This window comes from Bombus fervidus, chromosome 2 (assembly GCF_041682495.2).
Source record: "Bombus fervidus isolate BK054 chromosome 2, iyBomFerv1, whole genome shotgun sequence".
NCBI classification, from domain to species: domain Eukaryota; kingdom Metazoa; phylum Arthropoda; class Insecta; order Hymenoptera; family Apidae; genus Bombus; species Bombus fervidus.
In genome coordinates this window covers 3,257,949-3,280,184 of record NC_091518.1, presented here as the reverse complement: position 1 = coordinate 3,280,184, position 22,236 = coordinate 3,257,949, and the positions used below count along the sequence as shown (strand labels likewise).

The following is a 22,236-nucleotide window of genomic DNA, read 5'->3' as shown; positions in this document are numbered from 1 at the left end:
GCTAGGACGCCAAGTGAAATATTGGAATTAATCGCGAAACTTGCGTCGGCTAACGAACGAAGAGAGCTATCGAGTTAGATCAGTCAACGAATAATGGAAGAATCGATACAATGCCGCTCCATTGACGTCGCCGTGTTTTCGTTCCCCCTCGACTATATCGTTCAAAATACGAAATTCATCGCGGTTTCGGGCAAAGTTATTGATACAATTTTTGAGGGAAAAATAGATTGTTTGTTCTCGACGCGTTCGATGATGGCGTGCTAATCGTTCGTGTAAAACGATTATATAGCGTTCAAAGTGACTTAAAGCCACCAAAATTATTGTTATTATTTTATTGCTTGCTAATGACGATTCTATCTTTTCGAGTTTAACGAGTTTACAACTCTCGCAAACGTAATGAACGATTTCTATCAAGGATAAATCATTTGTCTTATTACGATTTAACGAGGTAGTTATTTACTTGACAAGCTATTATAATGACAGATGTATTATTTCAGTAAACAATACAGCTAACTTATTTTTGATGTTGCGGTCTGTTTGACTCTGATGACGATGATTGACAAGCTAACAGGTATAATATTAAATATATTATTTCAGCAACAAATAATGTAGGTAATATAACTTATTTATGGGCTTGTAATTTGTTAACATTAATTAAACATCAATGGAGGAGTAAGATACAATTGTAAAATTTTCTCCTTTTAAGAATTATAAAACATGGATGAATCTACACGTCTTATTCGATTTGAAAGATTTAAAATTCCATTGAATTTTAAGTTTCTTCTATATCCAATGATATTGTGTCTCGTTATAGCGTTTCGAGGACTTTCATTGCCACAGGATGACTGTCGTTTTCATTGGAAAGTAAGTGATTTAAAGAGCTTGTAAATCAAGTTAGCGTTTGCAAGATTACCGATACGGAACAATTGTTTCAACGAATTATATGGGTATACGGTATGAATGCAAAATGGGCCAGATACATAATAACGTACTTAATCAATTTCGAGGGTGAACGCATCAGATCGTCAAGCTTCAATGTAAAATCTCGTCTCGTTTATCCGACGGTGACAAGCGAACGCACGCAATTTGGCGCTGTCAGTCGGAAACGCGGGATTTTCAAATTTTAATCGAATCCGTCTCGCCCGCGCGTTTTCCGTCGATTAAACGCTTTACAAGCACGGACGGCCGCACGTCCTCCGACGAGGGGAATATTTCATTGGCCGCGATCCTGCATAAAACAGCGCGAGAAAACGAATTACTTTTGCAAGCTGACTGAATTGCGTACGACACATTAATAATAATACGTTAATACGTCAGTCATCGAATAAATAAAATGGCGAAATTAACGAGTAGTACCGAGTAATTTCGTATTTCGTTTTAATTACCGTTTAACGGGTCACGTCGTCAGGGGTTAAAAATTTCTGGTTGGCAATATGTTTCGCGAAAAAACAATATGCAGTTATCAAAATTGTAAGGCATTTATGTTCCACATTTTTTGCAGTTATTACTATTTGAAAGTAATACTGGTCGTGATGGTTTAGTTTTTGATAGAACTAATATCATAGCCTCGAGCGAGAAATATTTCATCGGAAAATGCGAAAAATCCCTAGAAATGATTAAACATTCAAACAATATCAACAGCGATACTAGCTACCTATTTGGGCCACATTTTTTCCAATTTTGCGATTCTCTAGCTATAGAATAAAGGATGATCGACTCTAAAATAAACAATTACTACGATACAACAGTTCCAGCATGTTATTTAACCATTCAAAGAAACTAATTGCAATGCTAGTGAAGCGTCTAGATAATATCCCTATTAGACACAGTTCGCTCGTAGAAATCTCAAGTAATAATAAATGCAAGTTACTGCGATTAGTATATTACCGGGCAAGCTTTCTAAATTCATGAATACATCAGACACAACCATGTTGTTTAGCCACCATATGAGAAGAATAACAAAATCATCCACGCACAAAAAAAAAAAAAGTCGAAGAATGATTCGACAATGTGACAGACGACATAATAGAAGTCACGTGACGTACGTTCGTCGACGAGAGCGCCATCGGAGATCCGTATGCGGCCACGGGTCTATTCTCATTCCGTTGAAACGATATCCACGGCATAGTAATGAAAACCCTGTTTCGTTTCCTATGCAAAGGACCGGCGCGTACTTTTAAACGTGCCGTAATAATACCTTACTAGAAGCAATTAAGTGCAAATACAACCGATTGGGATGAACGTGCACACCGGCGGATGCATTCAGGGGGTTAGGACGTGGAGATAGGATGGACACGGAGGAAGTGGCCCAGGAGAGGAGGGAGCGAAAAGAGGAGGGGACAGAGAGGATAGAGCGAGGAAGGCAGATCGGAAATTGCTTCGAGCATGCTCGCTCGCAATAATACCACGCTTAGCTCTGTGTGTGCGCGCGCGTGTGTGCATACCAAGAGTCTGACCCTCTATGTGTGGCTACACGTACATACGTGTATATTCGATGTGTAGCTATAGGTGTATATATATATATATATATATATACGCAAATACCTATAGCTACGTGTATATATATATATTATATGTATGTATGTGTATATATATATAGGCATACGTGTATATTCGATGTGTAGCTATAGGTGTATATATATATATATATATACGCAAATACTTATAGCTTAAATATAATACTTATAGCACAAATACTTATATATATACATACGTGTATATTCGATGTGTAGCTATAGGTGTATATATATATACGCAAATACCTATAGCTACACATCGAATATACACGTATGTATATATATATATATAGGCATACCAATACCAGAATACGGTAAGAACAAAGCCGACGGCAAATGACAGCAGTAATTTTCGCAAACTATTGTGGGATGCGCGCTGTGGCATTTAAGAATACCGTGCTGTCGTTGCCGCTCTTCGAAATGGTACTACTTTTCCTTTTCTTTTACATACGTTCTTTCTTTGACGCCTTCATCTCTCACGCTGATGATCCTCACAACTTACAGGTTTCTTTTTCGGCGGCGTGGTTTCACTTTTTGATACCACGGTCGATAGATGGCAGAAGCTCGAAGACTTAGGAAGAATTTTATTGATGATTTAACGAGCTTAATTTGGTAGTATTTGACAGTTTAATTTGAGTAAGAATATTCAACGTCGAAGGTAAGGAGTTTGAAAGCTCAGAGAACTTCATGAAAACCGATCAGGCAGAATTAATCCGAGGGCAATATAATATTTCAATAGACGTGACTGGTTCTTGTAAGGATTTTTCAATTGATTAACTATGTATTTAAATCTTAACAGATCCGCTAAGGCAATTCTATTTTATTCTACGATTTATTTCTATAATCTTTTCTTAATGTTTCACGTGAATCATATCGCCGTCTTCCATTTCATCTGACTCTGTTTCCACGAGTTGTTCTTTACATCCGACGACGGCACTTTGTTTCCTTTTTTCCCCTCATCACTCTATTTCTTACTTTGTCGCTTCGTTCTCCATCTCTATCGTGCATTCATTTGTCACACTCGCGCTGCTAAGCCGCATACACGTGTGAGCACGCGTTGGTGGTACGGTGTGTACGGTAAAGCTGGATTTACGCTTCAGAAGGATCGGAATCTGTGGGAAACCGAGCGTCCAATTGACCGGCCAACTGTTACAGCACCCTTGATTCTCCATAGATTCGGATTCGAGATCAAGGCGCGAAAGCCGTGCAATGAATATCCGACCGCACATAGCCATAGGATAAAGCAAAGTCCAGAAAATTTTGCGGTGCGACGCTCGCGAACACGTCTCATTTATCCCCCTTTTTCCGTGATTGTTTGTATGCAGCGATGGTTAGCCTAAAAAAAAAGCACTAGGAATCAGGAGCGTACAGAACGTGGACGATAAATTTCTCTGGTGTGCTGGAAAAACAAAGGGAATACGAACCAACGCTTTCGCTCTCTCTCTCTCTCTCTCTCTTTCGACGAACTTCTCATAACCACTGAACAATGAAAAGAAAAAGAAAAAAACGAAGTAAAAAAATTGAGAGAGAGAGAGAGGAATGAGAGACGTTTTTTAACGACGAGCCACTATATTATATACTACAATCACGGATTTAAAGAAATTTCGATGAAGCAATAACAATCTTGATCATCAAGGATAAGAAAAAAAGAACCCGCTGATCGTAAATATTTCGTTTCGTCTGGGAGCACGTGTGATCCATTATTCAGGTGAGCACCTCCGACAGCTTATGCTGCAATAACTAAATAATGCCGCGCATTCTTCCGCGTGCGAGCATCGTTGAGCCTCGAGAAAGCCTTAGCCCGGGGAACGCTCGCAGCATTAAGTCGTCCGATGTCGATGCCAGGCCAGCCGGCCGAGAGAGAGCCTAGTATATATGCAGTGTATCTTGGCCATGCAGAAGCGCGCGCGTGCAGCTGGATGCACTCGCGTGCCGCCACGTAGCCAATCACGTAGCACCGCACAATACGCTGTGCCAGGGAATAATGCCCAATTTTACACGAGGCAAGATCGACGGCCGTATACGTCCTTATACAGGCGAGACGAAATCGGCTTAAAAGTTTCAAAACTTGCCTGAGGCTGTGGCAAGACGAGGAACCAACGGAGTACTCTCGAGGTAAAGCGAAGAAAGACAGGCAAACTTGAAAGAGACAGAGAAAGAGGCACCAGGATCGAGAGAACGAAAAAGGAAAACCTTATTTACTTTACGTTATATAGAAAGATAGGTATACATATGTCGGTATACACGCAGAAGTACGTATCCCCTCTTCCAGGATGGTACGGCTTCATCCATGCGTTAAATTCCTCCGGGGGATTCTTCCTCTTTCCTTGATCCTTTTCTTTCTCTTGCGCTCTGTGTTTCTCGACTGCCCTCCCCACTCTAAAGCTACCCCTAACTTCTGTGCTCTTCTCAGTTCACTCGTATCCACTTGCAACAGAACAGACCACTACCGCCACCTCCTCGGGCAAGAGGTGTCTGTCTCTCTTTCACGGGTCTCCTTTTGCTTTCAGTGCAACAACTTTGATAGGGGCAACAGCTCGAGGTATTTCCGATGTATCGTTCGTAGATCGCGTGGTAGGAAGAGGAGGAACGAAACCGGGAAAAAGAGTTTTAATTTCTTCAGCAGCTCGCGGTCTGGCATCCGTTCGTTCTACACGTGAAAAACCGTGTAAAAGCGAAACACAGCTGAAGGGGAACGGTGAACTGGAAGAAAAGTTACGTGGTAACGTAAGTGAGGTATTGGCCGAGCTGCAATTCCGATCGGACCAATGAATTATTTTTACTGATTCGAACGTATTACCGACACAGATGGCTGCTGGCTCGAAAGTCTGCCGCGTAGAGAGGTTCCTCGGTTGGGAACGATAAATGTCGCCCGTACGGCGATTATTCTGCCAATTGCGAACACGGAGCGACCATTGTAACGTTGTATCGAAGAACGAATGGTATTTCGAATCGTCTTAACGTTTGTCTTGCTTTTCTCCAATTTGGTACGATCATTGAAATTAATCAAATGGCAATATACATACAATGGCTACAGAAAATATTTTGTCATTTCATTGATCATAACATTTACGTATTAATTAATTAGGTTCCGGTATATTAAATTTTGTATCGCTATTAAAATGAAACGTGCAACCTGGTAGGAAGAACCTGCTTTATTAAAAAATAAGCAAATACATTTTGTAGCCACTGTATGCATATATTAAGTATAATGTGCATAGTGAATGTAAACATTTCTCTTACATAGGAAGGAAATGTTTAATCAATGATGTCATCTTATTTTATGCATTTACGTATTATTAACTAAAATGATTATTAAAAAAACCTTCAACCATTTCTTTAAAAGGAAACGAATAAAAGAGAGATTGCAAGATATACAATCGAGAAGGGTCGCACAGAAAGCATCCACGTGAGCCACGAACAAGTCACGAGACACGTGATGACCAGCCAATAAGATTCCACTACTATATTAAACCTTTTAGAAGCCGCTTAAGTCGCGCATAGAGTGACAAGCACCTGCCCTCGTACGACTGGATATACGAGGGGACGTCAGGTTCGTTCTCCTTTATATTCGAGCTGCTTTTTTCATTCGACTAACTCGTAACCTCCAGCATTCGCATATTCAAAAAGTAGAATAGGCTGTTACCTGTACTACTTTTAACGGCTCGCTGAAACACTGCTACCAAAGTAGAACAAATTTTTACTGCGATCCGTTACTTATAGTTGAATAGCAAATTTAATCCACATGACGAACATCAAACGATTGCATTTGTTCTACGGCTCGAAAATTCTCTGTGAATTGACCCGGTATAGCATATAAATACACGCACGTATGTATTTACTGTGCAGTAGATCATTTCATTAATCGATGACATATCATTCCAAATGGGTGGCTCCTTAATTTTAACGTTGACTGCACTAGCTCTCTGTGACGTGTTTGGCGAATACAAAACCTATACGAATAAACGGCAAAGTAATGAATAATATAGCATCAAATTCCAATTAGAGAATGTATTCGAAATGAAAAGCACACTGAATAGCAACTACATATTCCGATTCTATCATATGGAAAACAATTGGAATGCGAACTCATTTTTCGCCTATCGTGCCTATAAATTTTACAAGAAAAATATAGTATCGATTATTATAAACAGTATTTGTCTCGCTTACTGAGCGGACGTTTCATTATTTTAAAAAGGTTGCTATATACGTTTCGGAGAATTTTTACTCTCGAAGATCGATCACCTTCCTTATGGTAATTGTAAACAGAATAAAATTCATGATATCTTGATTGGAATAGAAAATTTATTAGTACAATAAGCGTCTAAAATATTAAATATTCCAAGATCCATTGATATTTAAAAAATGGAATAAAGCCAAAACTAAAAGTATCTATATAAGGAACAAAATGGAATATACGAACTTATTGGATCTAACAGTTAAACGTTAAAAACTGATAAAAAGGCAGTAACGAAGTGGCTTTCCTTCGTTCTTTTGTCTTCTTGTTCCTCTTTTTATGTGGAATGGCAAACGTATCTGCGCGATACGTTGGCAAAGTCAATCTCTGACGGTGCATCAAACATTATTTGATCTATGGCCTCGATTATCCGTTCCGATTTAATTCTCCGCTTTCGACGGGGCACAAAGTATTCGGCAAACAGATCTATCCCGCGAATAATCACGTTCGCGCCCAGCTCTCCCCGCCGGAACACAATTTCCCCGCCTTCAACGCAATTTAATTAAAAACCTGTATTTTTCCGTCAGGATTATCCTTGCGCTCTTTGTTTCAATTCCAAAGACTGTTCCTTTGGCGGACCGCGTATTCAGTAGTCCGAGGCAGGGAAAAAGGACCAAGACAAAGCTTTTCTCCGTGAAGACACGTACCAGCGCGCTTCTGTGCTCGCTCCACCAAAGTTCAAATTAAAAAGAGGAGCAAAGACAAAAAGGACAAGAGAAAAAGGAAGAAAAGAAAAGAAGTCACAGGGAAGTAAGAAGGAAAAAAAGGAAGAGTATACACCAGAAGGAGTTTACGTATGCACGCATATGAATCTTTCATGCAATTTTCTTCGGTATGCATAAGTAGATACGCCTTACAACAGTTTCATAACGTTACCGATATGAATTATAAATATACAGCGCTAAGTATTAGATCACCTGGATTCGTATAAGATGCGAGCTTGGTTCACGACGTCGATAAATTAATCGTGATTCTATACTCGTGCGAGTTGACGATGATGATATCGTTGTGCTATCATATTTAATTACGTACGTTTTATTATCGTATAATCATATTCATGAGAAGAATATATTTGAAAGAATTCCGGGAGGAAGCGCAAGCTAAATCGTATCGAGAAGGACTTGTATGAATTAGAAGGGAAATTCAGCAACGATTATTTCAAATCCGTATTGAAATTTGAAACGATTGATGATACGAATGGTAGAATTGGTTAAAACAATGACCAAGATGTATAGCGGATATAAATAATGGAATTATTTGATGAAATATTGATTTTTAGAATAGTTGCACGAAACATGAGAAACGCGACTTAGTTGTCAACCCAATATCTTTCCACCGTGATTCTCACTTATGAACGACGGTGTATACATCCAAGAAATTCGATTCAAAAAGTTGCTTCTTGCGCGAAGGAATTATTTGTCCAGTTCCCACGTCCGCGACAATCCTAACCAGGAGAGATAGATGATCCTGGTAATTACACCAGAAAATACCATGTACGTGTGCGCGGTCACTAGCTTCACGGCCACGCATGCGCACGCGCAGGATGCGTATCAGCTATACCGCGATTCCATTTACGGCGGGACGCGACTCGTTAACGCGCGTACGCTGAAACCGTGCACGAATGATAATTAGCTTGGTCTCTACAAAGCCTCGCTATGTACGTCGCCTGAATCTCTCGATGCGTTCTTGTAATAAGGAGAACTAGGTGGAATAGGAGGAAGAGGAGGTGGAGTCGAGGGAGGACGTAGAAAAGCCGTGTTCCTTTCCGTGTCGAGGTCGCCGGTTCATTCTTCTTTCAGCGTGGAAATCAGAACGAGTGTGTTTGGCGCTTCGAATTCATTTGTCTCGCGGGCAAATTGTTAACCCTTTCTTTTTTTCTCAGTTGCTACAGTTTCGTTACGAAGCTTAGCCAACGACATCCGTTCAAACCGTATATATATGTAACCAACAGAAAAGGCAGCAGGTATTTACATTCGCAGTGGAGCGGCGGCCATGTTGGCTCGCGTGTGTACTTTATGAACGCACGATTTGTAGCTTTTGATGGTTATCAAAGCGCGCGTACACGGTTTTCCATTCGGCGGAAAATTAATTGCGATTCTCGACAGGGTAAGCTACAGCATGGTAGTCGAATAATTAACAGAGATACGGGAAATAAGCTTGTTAACAGAATCGAGACACAGGCTAGCGGATCGTGTTTCTTTTTTGTATTATTCTTTTTCTTTTTTTTCTTTTTTTTTTTTTGTTGGAGAACGGTGGGAAAAAGTGAGCGTCGTATAATCCCGTTGGAACATGCAGAGGGTTGGACGACGAGCTCGAAATTAATTTGTCTGTTCGCAGTATCAATTTCGAGTATCATAGCCACGATCCAAGCGGCAATATCAATTGGGCTCTTCTCGTTGAACAATGCGGCACGTGATACGAAGAGAGAGAGCGAGAGAGAGAGAGAGAAGGGGGCCTTTTAATTAGCCAGCGCGGAACAGAAGTACTCACCAGCAATAACAGAAAACTAAATGTACACCGTGCGTATATAACGCGAGTTTTTTACGATTCAGCCACGGTGGTATATCGGTTGTGTTTAAAGCGAGCCTCTGCCGACCTTTCTGCTGCGAAAGGACACTTAAAAGAATGTTCGTAAATATCGTGGAAGAATTTCGGCACGTAAAATCATAAGGCTTTGTGAACGCGCGAGTGGAGCGATGGTGCTGCCATTAAAAGCGAGCCGCCTGCGGGCGATAGGCCAAGGTATGCGACTGAACGGACAGGTGAATATCGATGAGAATCGAGAGAAGTGCGGGTGAAGCTACCCATCCATTGATAGATAAGGATGTCGATAGGAGGAACGGGTGAGAAGCTATCGTAGATAGCGCGAGGGACGAGAAGGGAAGATCTTGAGAAAGCGTGAGAGAATATAACGAAGAGTATGTGCGGGACGAAGTAAGGTATACGAAGAGAAATCTAGAAGTGGCAGAGAGAGAGAGGGTGAATAGAGGATCCCGATTATTCAGCATCGACGAGATTTGCAATCGACATTCTCTTCCTTTCGCCGCTCATTATATTGCGCCGTTCTAACCGCACGGATCTCCTCGTCGTTGTCGGTGGATTCGCTTCTTCGAAAAGGGGGTAAGCGAGGTGGAGATGGCGAGAAGAGAAAGAGAGAGAGAGAGAGAGGGCGGCGTGGAGCGAGGCAGGTGGAGAGGAGAGATGGGATGGGGAAGGCGCATCACCGCGACCGCCACACACCACTACTACCACCCCCACCAATTAACCGTCCTTTTCCTTCCAAGTCACGAAGCCGCTGGAAACAAGAGATACGCCTCGGGTACGGAGACAGAGAGTAAAGTCAGATTGCATGGTTGGCGAACGCGGTAGACACGCGGAGACTCGAGACAAATCCGTGTAATTGGTATTACACAAAGGGAAGGAAAGAAAGTTGCACGAGAGGGAGAAAGATGAATAGTGGATAAATGCGAAAGAGAAAGGGGGACTTAGATAAAACGGGAAGAAATGGTCGTTAGGTTTAGTACAAACGTCGGCTCCACATAAAGTGGCGTGTTTCTTCCCCGATGATATTTCAAAGACACGAAACGGTTTTTAGATATTCGGTCGGTAAGATCGGAACGCCTGAAGAGCTCGCTCTCGTCGAAATCGTTGGCAGATTAATTTCTCTTCATTAGTGGGAGGGATGCCCCTCGTCGCGTAGCATCGCTCGAGCACTCGGAGGATATCGATACTTTAATAACGCTGCTCTCCACTTCACGGGTTCAGAGTTCAATTGCCTTTTTTGTCATTAATTGTTGTTTTACGACGGCGTCCGCTAGAGAGCGCTGTGAAAAGCACTCGAAACGCGTGCACCAGCAAGGGAATCCCCGGGCTTGAAGCACCGAGGCTATATACAAAATACAAAGTCAGCCTTCGTTTGATCGTTTACTTGTCGTTTTCCCATCACTCGATGGGCAATTGTTTCGACAAACTTGGGGCGAATCGTTTTTTTCTTTGTAACCTGGTTCCGTTGCTGCGCATACGGCCTTTCGTTTAATCCCTTCATGCAAATGCAACAGACGACTCTTTCTAAGCTGTATTTACGTGCTTTACATATTTCACCTTCCGCAAACGTTTCAACCACGGTTGGCAATCGCGTTTGGTACAGAATACGCATACAATGATTCACGATAGTATTTGGACTCTTACTCGTAGGAACCTTTTATGTAAATGTCCTATGCGTTGCACGAAACATGACATTTTTTATCACAACTATATTGAGACACGACCGTCATGATTATATTCAACGCAAATATGAAACCAGTCTGAAAATATATGTAGAAGTAACAAAGGTTTGTTGGAAACATATAGGCGATACAAACATTAGCAAGATCCATAGCATGGATAGTGTTTTTAATACTAAAGGTGATTTCACTAAGTATTTTTATGACTCATGTTGTGAATATCTATACATTTTCAGATTCATATGAAATTTTACCAACTTTGCATCTCATTATAATACTAAATTTCTAAATTTGTCTTGCATTATACAGGACGCGTTATGCAATTGAGTCTAGCTAAATCTGGAAGTCGGTAAAAGATAGAAAAAAATTGTAGAGGGGAAATTCGACTCAAATACCTTCACACTTTTTTCTATAGAGAATAAAAAATTAAAAAGTGCATCGAGCTGTTAATAAAAATTTATAGAATACTATATAAAAAAAGGAAGAAACATCGTTGCATACTAAAAAAGAGTGAGTACCTGCGATCTTACCGCATCATTCCATTTTTTCCTCTACCTTTTTTCTTTTTCCACCTCTTTTACCGACTTCGAGATATATCACGGCCCAATTGCAACCTGTGTATTCGCAAAACGTTTCCATAAGTGTTAAAACACGATCACGTACACACAGCCAATACAAAATCTGGAATCGGCGGTGTCGAATGTCACAGAAAAACAAAGCACACTTTTTCTGCGGCTCGTGTCGTCGTCGATCCCCCACGAATCTCTGCCACCGCCAATGGCATCAGGCGGCTCTACAACCAATGATAAACACTGTAGCATCGGTAGTTGAATGCATGCTTTTTTGTCGATGTCCCCTCGCGTATTTTGCACGCTTAAAAAGTTTGAACTTCGCTTTATAACGAGCTTAAGACCTCGCGCGGTTAACGAGAAATGATTTACCACGTTCGTTGCCATATGGCAACTACCAATACATGGAGCACGTACACGAGCGTATATACATATATACAGCGTGGTACAAACGATTCGTGCGTACGTTCAAGAGCAGCGACCGAATAAATCACTGCCAGCGTACAGGCCTAATATAATCGCGCCTAATAAAGTTGGCAGCCACTAAATTTTCTTAACTCGGCCCCCGATTCGACCATGTAATTCCCAAACGGGCGTGTACGCTCCATAGACTCCGAGAATTCGTCGGCTCGAATTGAAAGACAATGCGATGTTCGGGAACAGGTGGATATTCGGATGCTTGTAAATAATGTATCTTTGCTTGACCCTGTTAGTCTTCGCTTCGTCCTCGAGTTTATATTTCTTCGAATATCTTCCCTTTTTCGCATATTTTATTCATGAAAACCAGGAATATATATCATGTATTATGCATAGTAAAATTATATTCTATACTAAAACCAAACATTTGCACTTTTGAGTATGAAACCTACGCTTTTCTCCTCTTCCAATAAGCGCAATTTAAATATCGAAGCAGCTGCCTTCTTACAGCTGCAAACCCTTCGATTCCCAATTCTTCCCAAAAATAGAAACGACAATAAGATAATCGTTTGACTGTAAATAAAATTCCGTTGTATGGAATTCTTCACAAAATCCAATACCCAGATCCGAGAACCTAACCTCAAACTAACACCACCTAATCCTAACCTATATACCGATCCCTCTTAAGCGATATTAATCCATTCGAAAAAGTATGAAACACTCGCACGAAGCGCTCGATAAATAAAGTGATGATTAAAAAACCGGTGTCGACCGGTCAATAACCACACACCGTTTATATCGCCCTAGCCACGACATGCAACGAAAGAAGCAGAAGTAAAAGCTAGAGGGAGCGACGAGGGAAAAATTGGACTCCATAGTCGACGAATATCGAATCGCCATAAATAAATCGTTTACCAAGCAAGAACCGCTTTTCGGGGGACAGCTTAGTTAAGGGACTGTACTCGTGTTTGGATCGACGCTAGCCCAGCCGTGTATTTACATGGGAGATTTACGGTACGCTGCTACCGATCCCTACAATGTATATTCTCGGTGCATTAACGTTCGAGCGGCAGGAGAACGTCGCCGGCAGAAGCGACTAGCTTGACCTTTGGACCCAGTTCCTTTCCCTCGGCGTTGCATCTGCAAGCAAAATCCCCCGAAGGCTCCGCGATTACGTTTTCTTTCGTTTTTCATCAATTCGACGAGCAGTGCCTCTCTCAACTATAATTCGTACTATCTTTCTGTATTTCTCCTCTTCTAAAGCTGTCTTCTCATCGAAGCAACGCGCAACTTTTTGCCTAGCGTCGCTGAATGTTTCAAATAAAATCCAACGAGTATCGTTCTTATAGAATGATGTTGAATAATTGTGTAGATAAAGACATTGCCGACTTTATTGACCTAGATATATAATTATTGGGCTTGATTTGCCTTGATAAAGCAACTTAGGAGAAAATTTGATTTCCCTTAACAAAGAAACGTAATGAGAAGGGAATTTAATTTTTTCAAATTGATTCGATCAAAGCGACATGTTTTCGTAGCAACAAATTGTCCGTACGCAAATACGTTGTGAAACAGTCAACGATCTTGTATAGACAGAAGAGACATTTGTTTCTGTGACAACTTGTTACTGCAATGTTTATTTTCCTTTGATTTTTACTGCTCCGAACAAAAATAGGCAACAGACAGCAACCTTTGTTACTGGTAACAAAAATACGAGAAAACGTAGAAAAATAGCAAACAGCGATAATTAATTCTTTCAAAGAAACACCAACAAAAAGTTCCGCGCCGTTGCTTCAGTGAGGACGTAGCCTTAAGTTTCTACGTTTCTCGATGGTGTCGTTGCTCTGTACCGCGAGAAGCGTTTCCGGGAGACACGCGACCTTCGTGGTCGCTGAATTTCATAGCATTATTACGCGTTCCGTAGAGCGATGCTATACCGAGGCTGAACGGTCCTCTAATGGCGCCAAGACTCCAGCGGATATTCGACAGATAAGTTTCGTGTAGCAATTATCTTTGGAGATGTTTGGTACTAGGATGATTACGGAGAAGTCTATCTATATGTAAATGACATGTATAGAGAGAAGAGTTGCTTTACGGTCGTTTAACGAGATAAGTTGAAATATAACAATAGATACATATATTGTTACGATACGGTGAAATTTTTAAAAATACAAATGCAATCAAAGCGAAGGAAAGGAGAGTTCGATCGTTCATCCTCCACGTCCATCAAAGCTGTTTCGGCTGATTAATTGAATAAACCCGTCCACCGGATTAAATCTCGTCGCGGCGCGGTGTGCATTTCACAGCGTTCTTGCCGATGAAAAAAGTGACAGTCACAATATTAATATTATTGGAGCAAGACAAGCGCGCAGGGCAGCTGCTATTATGCGACGCGTACGTATATACCAATCGTCAGCCGTCTATCGATCATCGCTATAATCATCGACCAGCCAAGAACAATATAATATTAGATTTCGGATCGACAAATGATGTGTATGTATAGTGCAGAATTATCTCGGTCAAGTAAGCTTCATCGTCTTAAAATTCCATCTTTGCGCAAAATAATCAGACCTGTGTATATTACGCGACAACACTAGTCTTTGTTAATGTACAACAACGAATAATTGTGATTATATCAATGATGATCACGTATACCAAATCTACCAAAAAGTAATGGCGACCGCTTCTTCCCTTCCTTTCTATTCGCTTTTCTAACCTATAGGATTTTTGTTCTTGTCCCTTTTCAATAACCAAGCATTCGATGGCTATCATTATCACACTATTGCGAGGTTTCTGCGTGAGAACACACTGCTCTAAATGTAAAGGACTTCTATCAGCACTAATCACGATACGTGACCATCAAAGCCACTAGATCCCCTTGCCGGACCATCGAGTTGCAAAAAGGAAATAAAGTAAAAGCGAGCAATTAAAAGCCAACAAGTCAGTCCTCTTGTCCCTCTTTGCTTCGGCTTCCCCCCGTCTAGCCTACCCTCCTCTCTTGCCTACCCCTTTAAAACCTTTGCATCATCATCCAATCAAGGTAGCCGCGTTTCTACTGCCGACTGTTTATGTGTGTACGTGAGCGAATGCACGCACACCAAGGATCAGCACACTGGATCCGACAGGTCTGCACGTTTGTGTATACAGTCGGCCCGGGATCCTTCCCTTGTTAGGAAACATTTCAAACATTTGCCATATCACGATCATTTCAAGGCATTTCTTGCTGACTAGAGACTAGAAAGAAATTCTTATTGAGTGATTCGCTTCTCCCTGTCCCCTTTAGTCTGTTATGGGAACTAATCTCTGCTCGGTAAATGATCAACCTAACCTTCAATTGCTTTGAAATTCGTCCGCGTTTCTCCATGGCCGGTTTCTCGTGATTTAGGTTAGGTTTGACACGGTAGTTTCTCAAGGACGTATGTTTGAATATGGAGAGATTGGTCATTGAATCGATGGCATTACAAGCAAAACAGAATCAGAGTGCGACTATATGAGATAAGAAAAAAAAAACGAAGACCTTTATCTTATATATAGAAATCTAGGTTTAAGTGTAACAAATGCAGAGATTCTAACGAAAACCTGCTATGGTGTTACAAAACAGCAAAAAGAAAAAGAAGATGGAACTTGTTATAAACAGATTTTCAATTTCTTTTCTTCCAATAATGAATTTCAACGAGGCATGGCCAACAATAGACACATTCTGAACGTCTACGTGAATCCACAATTCCCATGGATGATATGGCTCTCTTATGATTTCCATAGCGAGGTAGCGTTCGCCAGATACGATTCTGAGGACGCGGTTCTGGCTCATTCAAAACAGTTACACGTCGCACAAAGATGCTGATGGGAAGGCAAAAAGGCAGCAGACAGGCACCGAAGACTTCCCCGGAATACTATGGAATGTTCTTTGAAAAGGACGCTACGTTAGAAGACACATTTATGCATTTGAACGTTTCTTCTGAAAACAAGACCGACATAACCTCGAAAGCCGACAGAGGTCGACTGTAAGGTGCATCGATTGAAAATCGAAACGTCATTCTCGACGGGTTACGTGGCCGTACTGACATAACTGAAGAGATACTGGCTTACGAAGGTATTTGAGAAAACTTTTACGTAAAACATTTCTATAAAACATTTTACGACAACTCTTGTAATGAATAACGTTTAGTAATTTCATTAGCGCTGTAACGAAACACGACTCTATCGGGATTACATTGATCAAGATTCAAAGCAAGATTTATTGAGGTATTAAAACGTGTACCCTATGTGTGTTACGTGTACATTATTCTACACGTATACATTATACACATTACGTAAAACATTTTGAAATTTTAACACTGAATATTGATACGAATCTGAAAGTATACACGGAAGTTACAAGATACTGCAAAAGCTATATACCATAGAATATGAATAGACATTTCAAATAAGAATAATAAGCGTGGAGGATGGTGCTACTGAACAATACAGATATGATATACATATATATTTGTGACTTGTGTATCTACTTTCAGACGTGTCTTATTTTACCGATACGATCATGATAGCCGGCTTTCGTTACAATGTTAATAAGATTTCGATATGTTTCATACAACACACGTAAGTTGTGTATATATTCATAAATATTATCCGCAAGTGTTCGACTACTTTCACGAACCTGTGTAGCTGTAGATAAAACCGCTAGGAATTAGCGAACCGTACACCTTCTCTGCCTCGGACGAGCACGTTTTCTCGGTAGACGCTCCTTCTTTGTACCGTATGCGTCATCCTTCACCGATTCCTCGCTGCATTTTATTTTCTCTTCCTCGTATATTTTTCTTTTTTTTTTTTTTACAGATTATCCCATGGAGAGAGGTTTGCCCTCCCCCTCATGTCGCCCGCGGTCTTCTCTCCGTTGAATATCAAACGAGGTATATACACACAGGTGAAAGTATAGAGTAAGAGAGAGATGCTCGTTGCCTTAGTCATCCTAGACGTATTGTTGGACCGTCAACGGAGTGAGAGTAGGTAGAACAATGCCGCCATGCGTCACGACGCTCGGACGTCTGCCGTGAATGCAGCTATGTGGAGAATAATTATCGTTGTTTGCACTTCGTTTTCCTGTCCGCCGTTGGGACGTTAATATTTTTCGGCCTTAATTGATGCGCCGATAATGGTGCGTGGGCACTACGGAACGGGCGCTTGTTTAGCTTGGAACCCTGGCTTGTCTCCTTCTTATACTGGGTGGCCCAGTAACGGCGATAGAATCGGCAAGAGGGTGATTTTACGTGAAAAAATAAACAAGAAATGCGGAGTAACATTTTCTCGGACGGCGCTTCGTTCGCGAGAAAATGGAATTTGAAAATATGGTGCAGATGTATGAATTTGGTAATTCCTGACTGGATACGACTGTACGATTACGATGATAATGATAATGGGACGTTATTGTACTTGTAAAAATAAGTGGAAGATATAAAATAACATTTGCTAAAGTCTCGTTTTAAAGAAAATGAAGTTCGAATGTGTTCAATGAAGAATTAACCTGCATGCTCTTCGACATTTAAATTCAATTTTCTCGAGAACGAAAGTCGGAATAAAAAAATCTTATTTTACGTTTCCGACCTATTTTCTCACGTAGAATAATAACTTGCTTCCGAATATCTATTTCTGTTCAGTCAGAAATTAGCCAAGTTTTTCTACGTTTGATCGATTTTCAACGTTAATATATTCAACGTCATAAGGAAATATTTTTTTCAAATTTCCTATTTCTGACTTACTTGTTTGCATAGAATTAAAAATATCTTGCCGATTGTACTATGATTACTGAGACACCCTGTACAGACGAAAAGGAAGATATGTGTACGCACACATACACACTTGATGCTCGATTCGACGCCAATAAACCGCACAATCGACGATAATATATTCCTTCTGGCGTGTTCTCGCTCCCTTTTGTTGCGAACCTAAGACGAATGAATTTCAAACCGGGGGATGTGTCCGATGTTTGATCGTATTTACCAAGCCACTGTTCTTCTGTGTCTCCTGCATCCACTCATAAATTAAGGGGGCTTGATGTTGTAAAGTTACGGTGGAGAATCAGCGGCATCTGACGTCTTATCGACGTAATTTACTATAGAATCTTTTGACATCGCTATGTAGCGTTTTATAGATTAAAAACTTTAAGCCCAATTTCCAAATACGTAACGAGAGATCGTTATAGGTTATATTATATCGTATGTTATTTTATATAATAAGGTTTCTTTTTTGTAACATATAAAATATCATATTCTATTAAATAAAGGTTATATATTATTTCGGGTCTGTAAAAATATCGATTTTAAGACGTTCTATTTCCAAACTGACTACGAAAATGTAAAGCCGTTAAATCTTGATTCTTTATATTACTTTCGTCGTCGTCTCTTTATATCTAACAGACTGTTCTAATATAACGGATATAGCAAACCTCCGGAGTTAAGAGGTTAATAACCATTGATAAATTTGACTGATCTTTTTTTCCACTTTACGAGTAATTATAAGTAGCCGTGTATCTTAGTGGCAAGGACCACATTAATTCGTAATTACACGGTACTTTAGATCATCAGCGGTATGGGCTAATACTATGACTCGACGGTACGGTGAATCCCCGACGATTCACGCTGGATTAGATGGCTAACATTAAATTATTCCTCATTTCCTGAGCTATGGGGGTGATTGATCTCTGACGACCTTGAAATCTGATTGATATTCAGTCGATCGTTACATTGTTCTTATCCCTTAAACTTAAAACATTAAAAATGAAATAACATCCATTATCCACGTTTGAACATCCTAGTTTTTGAACTTATTTCATGAACCAATTGTCAGTTCTATTTCTCATTATTCGTCATAAAATTGTTATTCATAATTCTTACTATTTTTCAATTGTTATTTGAGGGTACGTCGCACGCAGTTTCTTCTCGGTTACATTTCTAGCGTCTGATAATTGATAATTCACAGTCTTTTAATATTTGATTTTATTGAATAACATATTCCAATAATATAAAATGAACACGTACATAGAGTATTTAAAAAACAAGAGATACGTACACTGAGCAGTACAGCAGAATTTTTACTGCACTATATTGAGCAAGTGAGTCCTCGATAGACATAGTTTCGGTATATAAAGATTAATATTTATAAATAAGGTATTTTCAGTGAGGATTTGAACTTTCCAATAATATTTCCATACCAAGAACGAGGAACATCCATATAACAAATTTCTCAATGTGACAGTACAAGTTTAAGCAAACGTCAATTTGCAATATTCGCAGTCCGACAAATTTTGTTTCATTTTGAATTCCCTTTCCGAATTCGAATTTTTAAAGTTGTTCTTTACGAAGAACCATTCGCTTCGATCACAGGGCTTAGGATGAAAGTTTGATTTTTCCGGACGCGTAAGCTCGTGCAGTCACCTCGGGAAGTATCTTTCGGGTTCCTGATAAATTGAACGCCTCTGCATTTCGATCACGCGCATCAAACGAGGACGACACCCCCGCCCCCCCCCCCCCACTCCTATCGCCCTTCGCCCGCCACTTCATTGGCCAGTATCCCTTCCTCCACTCCTTCTCGCCCCTTTTCATTCTTCGCGACAGCAGCTCGTTTTTATGAAAATTTATTGAAATATTAAATTCGACCGCCCGCGACTGTACGATCGCGATAAATAATTCATGAAATGCAAGCGGGACAATCAATAAACTTCGCGAGGCACACGATGTTCAAAAATCCATCCATCTATCCCGTCGCGTTCTATCTAAGCCCCCTTGCGCGACTAATTTACCGACTGATAATGTGTTAGTGAATCGGCAAGTTACAGGATATAGGTTATAACACTAACCTATTAAGACACTAGGACAGACAATCTCCTACTTGAATATAAAATAATAAATTTCTCTAGAACAAAATTCACTAGTTTAGGCATTCACGAATAACTAGCAAAATTTCACCAATAGTGCTGGTCTAATACAGAAATCGTTTCATTTCTTTGTTTTACCTTCTCTCGTTCTTAATCTGATCTCTATTGATCACGTTAACGATGTGCAGCTCAACGAGGAAAAAATATCAAGATCACACACTAGGTTACTTTATCAGTGGCGATAAATAGTGGAATGAAGTGCGAAATTCCGGACTTAACGCCACCAAAAACATCAGCGCGACCCCGTAAATCGAAAGAGGATAACACAGGGGCGCATGCCCATGAATACACGTATATTCGGGATCAGAAGCGACCGCTGGACAAATCTCTATTGTGATTTTAACACTCGACCGCTCGTAAATGGCGGCGATAAATTAGCGTGACCACCGTTCAAAGGTGGCAATTACGACCGTCAAATGCCGATTGGTTTAACGATACACGACGCGACTCTGGCGACCTCTTGTCGGTCGATTCAGTAACTAATTTCGACAGGATGCGCGCCTCGTGGCACGTAACGGCCATCGGGTCCACCTATTCCAATCAAATCCAACAAAGTGAATCGCATGAAATTGACGGTTTGGTCCTTATGGCACCTAATAGGCCATGCAGATTCACGTCGTTGCTTAGAAATGGGTCATTATGACTACTGTCACTTAAAACTAGAATATTTAACAAATTTGATAGTTTAACTAGGTTATACTGTATTTATTTTTATTTGCGTTTCATTTCATTTTCCTCTCTTAAAAAGTTTCCGCATAAACGTCAATGTTTGCGTTCAAACAACTATATATCTCAAATATCGGATATACGTATTACAAAACTTAAGAAAATATCCCGCTATATTTTTTCAATTATTCCTTTTTCCTTCCTTTTATAAAAGAAGCAGCTATCACTAATGAGCGTCGCATAGACAATGATTATTTTTACGGCAAATTGGATACCGGTCGTGTGTTGTTCCCCACGTGGCCATAAAAGCAGCGCAGGAAATGATATACCAACAATAATCGAGGTAACATAAAATTCAGGGGCCGTTAATTTGCATAAGCGCGCCACTCGTTTTATTCCGCATGCATGCACGCTGTAGCGAGCGCGGCGCACGACCATGTCGTTTCGAATACGATCACAGAACGTCTCGAATATTTTACGTCTCAACCGAGGGTAAACTTCGCGACAGGGATAATTGCACGCGTTATTTATGACGCCTCTGATGCGGGAATACCAGCAGTGGAAAAAGATAGGGCAAAGGGCTGAGAGAACATAGACGATGTGGCAAAGAAATATTCCGATCCTGTGGGGATTCCCTGAACTCGGTATTCCTCTCTCGTATTCGATTCGTCACAGGGTTTTACATTTCACGTTCTCCTACTCTGAAAGAAAAGGTGAACACACACGCCTCGTCCCGCTACAATATCGAATCAACGGTTCATTTAAATATAAACGAGCTACGTGAACGAACGCTTGATCTCTCGATGAACACGTTATACTGTACTGAACGCGTATACGTAATTCAAACGTGCAACTATGTAGCATCCGGTGGCGACTATAATATAAACACATCAGTGACACAATGCATTAACATATCTCAGATACGCCCGCGATGATTAAAAACGCTCGCATCCCTCGCGCCACCTGTATATACGAGACAACAACTCTGAATAGAGAAAAGAAATTTGGAACGCACAGCAGGGCTTTGCTCTTCAGGTGCAAATGAAAGGACCATTCGTTTACCTCTATGGAAATATCGTGTTATTTAATGAATAAAAATTAACACATAAAGCTACTGCCTTTATCTGCGCTGGAACTAGCAGGTCTTAAATATTCAAATATTCGAAGAACCTATTTCAGAACACTAAGGCTCGTTTGCAAAGGTAAGTAGGTAGTTACCCAGTCTTAAATAATGCAATATATAATAGATTTATCACTGGAGTAATAAATATACTCGGGTCAACGATTTATTTCTGGATACTCGTGCATCGGTCACGTGGATTACCATTTTATAAGCTTCGGGCTTAGAACTGGAAAAATTCGTTAAACCTGGGAACTTAGAGGTTAGACGACAAACCCTCTGGCAGTCGCCATATTCGTATTATTGTTATACTAGACAATATCGCATCTATCGACTATTTTTTATGTAAAATTGACATGTCGCTAAAAAGTACGTCTCGGAAACAAATTCGAACAAGAAAAAGGAGTAAACAGGAATCAACTACAAAACGAAGAAAAGTGGGGAAAAAGGTATATCCGATACATCTTTCTGCGAAGCTATAGCCGCATAATTTTACGCGAGTTTGACTCCGTAATAGTATTCTCTGATTTCGATGCACAAACGTAGAAATGACAAAAA

At 40.4% G+C, this 22,236-nt stretch overlaps 1 protein-coding gene and 1 long non-coding RNA gene across 4 annotated transcripts in view; one reads left to right on the top strand and one right to left on the bottom strand.

Moving 5' to 3' along the window:
* LOC139993732 (uncharacterized) overlaps window positions 1-22,236 on the bottom strand; it is a 121,687-nt gene that overhangs the window by 52,255 nt on the left and 47,196 nt on the right. The gene's annotated exons all lie outside the window — the stretch shown is intronic.
* Window positions 4,114-6,616, top strand: LOC139997057 (uncharacterized). Its single transcript, XR_011802543.1, has 3 exons — window positions 4,114-4,631; window positions 5,027-5,243; window positions 5,325-6,616. It is a non-coding gene; the product is annotated as an uncharacterized lncRNA (long non-coding RNA).